Source organism: Myotis lucifugus, unplaced genomic scaffold, assembly GCF_000147115.1.
Source record: "Myotis lucifugus unplaced genomic scaffold, Myoluc2.0 scaffold_7976, whole genome shotgun sequence".
Lineage (NCBI taxonomy): Eukaryota > Metazoa > Chordata > Mammalia > Chiroptera > Vespertilionidae > Myotis > Myotis lucifugus.
Window position 1 is genome coordinate 1 of NW_005879024.1, and position 5,579 is coordinate 5,579.

The window sequence follows — 5,579 nt, forward strand, 5'->3', positions numbered from 1 at the left end:
CTTACTCTCCTACGGCAGTAAGGACTGCGAGTGATGGGGTCAACCAGATGGCCCAGCCAGACTGTCTCTGGCTGTGGATTAGAGTCATCGGGTTGACCAGTTGTCTGTGGAGATGAGAGATTGAAGACAAGGGACTGGTGATTGAGGGAAGGAGGGGGAAGGCCAGGGAGGGACATGGAGAGGGGGCGGGGCCAGGGCAGGGGCGGGGCCAAGCCTGCCAGGTAGGAAGAGCAAATAAATGTTGACAGAATATATAAATATTTTTTAAAGATTCAATTACAAAAGGAGGGCCCACCTAAACCACGCAAGAGACATCCCTAGAGCACCCAGCTTAGGTGATCAAACAGATTACACCACTTGGTCCCACAGGACACCTACCACATTAGGCCACCCCACCAAGCTGGGAGTCATGGCAGACCTAGCTCATACACAGAAACAAACACAAAGACGCAGGCAAAACAGTGAGACAGAGAAACAGGCCCCAAGTGAAGAAACAGTAGAAATCTTAAAAAAAAAAAAAAAAAAGCTAAATCAAATGAAAGCAAGCAGTTTATCAGATATAGAGTTCAAAGTAATGGTTGTAAAGATGTTCAAGGAACTTCAGGAAAATTATGACAGCATGAAAAAAACCTTTTTTAAAAGTCATATATGAAGAATTCAATATATGACATCATGAATATACTGGCCGTGGCTGGGTAGCTCATTCAATTGGAGCATTGTCACATACACCAAAAGGCCTGCATCCCCGCCAGCAGTGGACAAGGGTTCCCTTTTTTCCACATCCTCACCAACAATTGTCATTTGTTGATTTGTTGGTGATAGCCATTCTGACAGATGAGGTGATACCTCATTGTGTTTTATTTTGCGTCTCTCTGAGGATCAGTGACTGCACCAATTTCATTGATTACGATGGGTTTCCAACTCTTTCCTTTCCATCCCTTTCCTTTACATCCATTTGCATTGAACTGATTTCCTGCTATGAACCATAAAGCAGCCACTAAGGAGGTCCAAGGTGGCCCTGGTCTGACTCCACACTCTACCCCAATTTACTGTCCTTTGCAGTAGGTGACTCCACTATTCCCTAGCTTGGCCAGACCTTCCTCATAAGTGGAGATCTGCAAATCTTGACTAGTTCCTTCAGCTTCCAGGCATGTGAGCAGCTGGGCCTCCTCAGCGCATTAGGCTCACTTCTTGAGCTGCTCCTGCAACTGGGCTTCCTGCTCATCCAGCCCATTAAGGAGACCCCGTCCTTGCTGTTTCTGGGCCTGTAGTCTTTGCAGATTAGCATTTGCCCTTTGAAATTAATTCTGAAGACTCTGGCCCACGCCATTCTCAGTTGAAGATTACATCTGTCACCCAGCTGGCATGGCCCAATTGGTTGAGCGTTATCCTGTGCACTGAAAGTTTGCTGGTTCAACTCCATGCCAGGACACACACCTGAGTTGTGGGTTCAACCATGGTCAGTGTATGTGCAGAAGGCAACTGATCAATGTTTCTCCTTCACATCCATGTTTCTCTGTCTCCCTCTCTCCTCCATCTCTCTAAGCATGTCCTCGGGTGACAATTTTTTAAAATAGAGCACCTTCTTTCTCCTTAAGGTCCTCTTGCACCTCCCTCTTTAGGTCAATGGTGTCATTGTTAAAGGCATCTAGCTCCTTAATAGCAGTGAAACCTGTAGCAGGACTGGATCCTATGATGCTCTTTGGTAAAACGGCTCTGTCTGATGGTGAGAGAATCTCAGGAGTAAAGATGTCAGGAGGATCAATGCCCTTTATTAAATTCTTTTTTTAATATATTTTATTGATTTTTTACAGAGAGGAAGGGAGAGAGATAGATAGTTAGAAACATCGATGGGAGAGAAACATCGACCAGCTGCCTCCTGCACATCTCCCACGGGGGATGTGCCCGCAACCCAGGTACATGCCCTTGACCGGAATCGAACCCAGGACCTTTCAGTCCGCAGGCCGACGCTCTATCCACTGAGCCAAACCGGTTTTGGCCCTTTATTAAATTCTGATTGAGTGAAAAGCCAAGGCAAGCATATCCTTTGAAAGCTTCCCAAGGGGTCACATAACACTCAAAGGTAGGCTAGTCAGGTAGAAGCTAACCCTGTCTCCAGGAAAATCTCACAAACTTCCAATCCAGACACAAACTCATCCCTGTCTTCATCAGTTTCTAGGAAGATCTCACCCTCTTTAGCTTTTTCTGCAGGGGATACAATCCACGTTTTGTACTTAGCAGGTGGCACAAGGCTGGAGGCCAGGACATGGGCACAGGTGCTTGCTCCAATGTGCCCTTTACCAAGCACACGGCACCTGCAGACTCATCTCCGTGAGCTTCCCACCAGGGCCAACACCACTCACCTCCCAATCGCTTCCACGGGCAGCCACAGGCAGCTTCAAGGTGAGCGATGCTGGTTTCCCCTTAGCACAGACAGAAATCCACATATGGGGCTCAAAACGATAAAAAATGGCACCATGTCTGGCCTTGTCTTCAGATTTTACAGCCCACGGGACCCCGTTACAGAGGTCCCACAGTACAGCAAGGCATTGTGGGTGTGGTGAAGTCTTGGTGGAGGAACAGCCAGATTCAAGCTCCTCAAAGACAGCTGCAATGCATTCTGGGTACAAGCACAAGACACAGAGCAATGAACAATTCCCGTTTGCTCAGGACAACTTTGCCTTCTGGGTCAGTGAAATCCCAAACCTTTCCCAGTGTCAGGTCTGCGAGCCTGATATGTTCAGGAAAGCAGCAGCAGCAGCAGCCAGTACCCTCAGGGATGGCCTGCACCGCCCTGTCTGTAGCAATTTGCACATGAAGGGGTCCCACTTGATGACTGTGTCAGGGAGAGCTGGGCAGGCACAACCATGGTGCCCCCATCCTGCAGGGGAGGAGAAGGAAGGACAGGCAGGCAGGGGCAAGGCGGGGAAGAATGGGAGAGTGCAGGGGAGGCAAGCCTTTCCCTCCTCTCACCCCCTGAGGTTTCCCTTTCACATCCATTCCTATTGGATGCTCCCCTGCCACACCCCTGCTTCTCTACAGAGAGTCCCTCCCAGAGTTGTCCTGAGTTTCAGGACACAAAGAGATGGAGAGTGGGATCTGCCCTGCCCCATGGCATCCTCTCTCCCTAAGTTAGCATCTGACTGCAATGTGCCCAGCAGGGCCCACGCCAAAGGTGAGTCTCACACTCACACCTGGACAGACGCCCACGCCCGGCTAGAATGGATTGAATCCATTTCAATCCCAAACACAGGGGGTGTGGCTCGGTGCTGACCATGGGCTTGGTCCGTGGGCACAGAGACCCCAGTGCCCATATCCAAAGCATGTGGAGGGAGCAACCCTGCTCCAACTTTCATCCTGAGTCCAGATCCCCTCCCTGTGTGTGGCCACCCTGGGTCCCTCTCTTGTCCACACAGAGGTGGGAAGCTCCATGCTGATGACTTCTGGCTGTGCCCAGGCACAGTAGCCACTCAAGGTTAGACCCCATTGTCTCTTCTGCTTCCCTCTCCATCTGAGGAACTTGCACTTCCCTTGTGGGCACTGAGGATGGCCACATGTTTCAGAAACAGTGTGCATAGCCTTTCTCAGCATCAGAAAGCGGATTTGTACGTGGGTATAGCAACCATCCAATTCCTGCGTTCTGAACAACACCGCTCATGGCTCACCTCACAGGCTTAGTCAGGTGTGGAAATAAACCAGATGGCTCCCTCCAGGTCCTCCACAACCCCACAACTACTCTAAGGAGTTGGGTTCTTGACGACGTGCTGCATGAGAGGAAACTGAGATTCAAGAGAGTGTACGTTGAGGGTGAAGGTCAAATACCTAATGGACAAGGGAGGGCTATTTAAATAAGAATCAGCCCAGCTGGCATAGCTCAGGGGTTGCGCATCATTCTATGAACCAGGAGGTTTGATTCTCCATGAGGGCACTGGGCTCAATTCCCCATGTAGGGCATGCAGGAAGCAGCCGGTCAGTTGTTCTATGTCATCATGGATGTTTATATCTCTGCCTTTACCTTCCTCTCTGTAATCAATAAAAATATATATTGAAAATAAAAATAAATAAGAATTCAATTTATTCCCCAAATCGGAGCAATAACACACTTATTGTCACTGACTGTGAAGACAGGGGCCCAGGATGAGGAGGAGAGATCTTCCTGAGGAACAAGGCACTGAGGGGAGGAGGGACTCAAAGGCAAGTTCCCAGGCCGCTGGGGTGGATGCTGTTGCACAAAGGGGAGGTGACCAGGGGCTGTGATAGGAAGAGACCCACACCCTGGGGTCAGAGGGGGAGACCGGTTTCCTCCCCTTATTTCCCTGCATTTCCCTGTGTGCTCATTGTCACAGTGACATCGCCCTGAGCTGCACAGGTAGAGGGTGAGCGTGTCTCTGCTGATCTGAGCTGTGCAGGCCACAGGGACCTACATCTTCCTGAAGCGTCTCCAGGGTCTGGGTGGCACTGTCCATGGAGAGGACCACAGGGAGGTGCTGATGGACGGGCTGAGGAGGGAGGAAACCTTGAGGGGGGGGCTCTGACAGGGTCACCTACCTGCAAAGGCATCTCAGGAGAACCCGGATCTATTTCCTGATCCATCATGGAAATGAGAGCTAAACATCTGGGAGACACTGTTCCCCTTCCTGTGCAGCTGCTGAGGTGACAACCCTGAAACAGGGAGGGCCAGCCTGCTGGTGCCACACCCTGTATCTCTCCATCCTGATGACACTTTGGTTTCCTTCATCAACAGCCGGAAGGAGATGAGAGACACCATGACACCCACCCTCAGGGCCACGCTCTTCCCTGGTGCGATGTGAGCATTTATTTTCCAAGACGGCCTCTGGAATAAATAGGAAAGCTGAAGCATTGTGGAACCAGTCAAAATGCCATCTGAAAAGTGAAATCATCGCACACAATTAACTCCAGGCCCACCCAGTACACAGCGAGGTCATCCGAACAATCCCGGGACATTGGACACTGGTGTTACAGACCCTGTGGCAGAGCAAACACATTTAGAGAGGCGAGACGAACGACTGAGAAGGATGTTTCTAGTCAAAATGCACACTTAGGGTTTCAACTTATAATTAGATGCAGAAAACTCTTAAAACTGGAAGAAGAGCCTGACCACGATGGCTCAGAGGTTGAGCTTCAACGTATGAACCAGGAGGTCACAATTCAACTCCCAGTCCGAGCACCAGCCTCGATTTCGGGCTCTATCCCGAGTGTGGGGCATGCAGGAGGCAGCCATCAGTAATTCTCTCTCATCATTAATGTTTCTCTCTCTCCTTCGACTTTCCTCTCTGAAATCAATAAAGATATATATATTTTTTTTTAAACTTGTTGGGGAGGAAAAAGGAAGAAGAAAAGTATGAGTGGCACTCGTGCTGCTGGCCGTGGGGCCCGCAGGAAGTAGGACTGCTATGAAAACAAATAAATGTGGAAGCTGTGGTTCGGACCAGCGCTGTCGGTTTCAGACGGGGTCTGGGGACCAGAGGGAGCTCACAGCTGTCCTTAAACCTGAAGGTGTGTGCCGGAGATGGAACTGAACTCTGTCTGGGCAAGAGATGGGCTCTGTGTACAAAGCA

General features: G+C 50.0%; 1 pseudogene; it reads right to left on the reverse strand.

Annotated features, from left to right (window-relative positions):
• Positions 1–879: 879 nt before the first annotated feature.
• LOC102428704 lies at positions 880–4,593 on the reverse strand (annotated as a pseudogene).
• Positions 4,594–5,579: the final 986 nt, after the last annotated feature.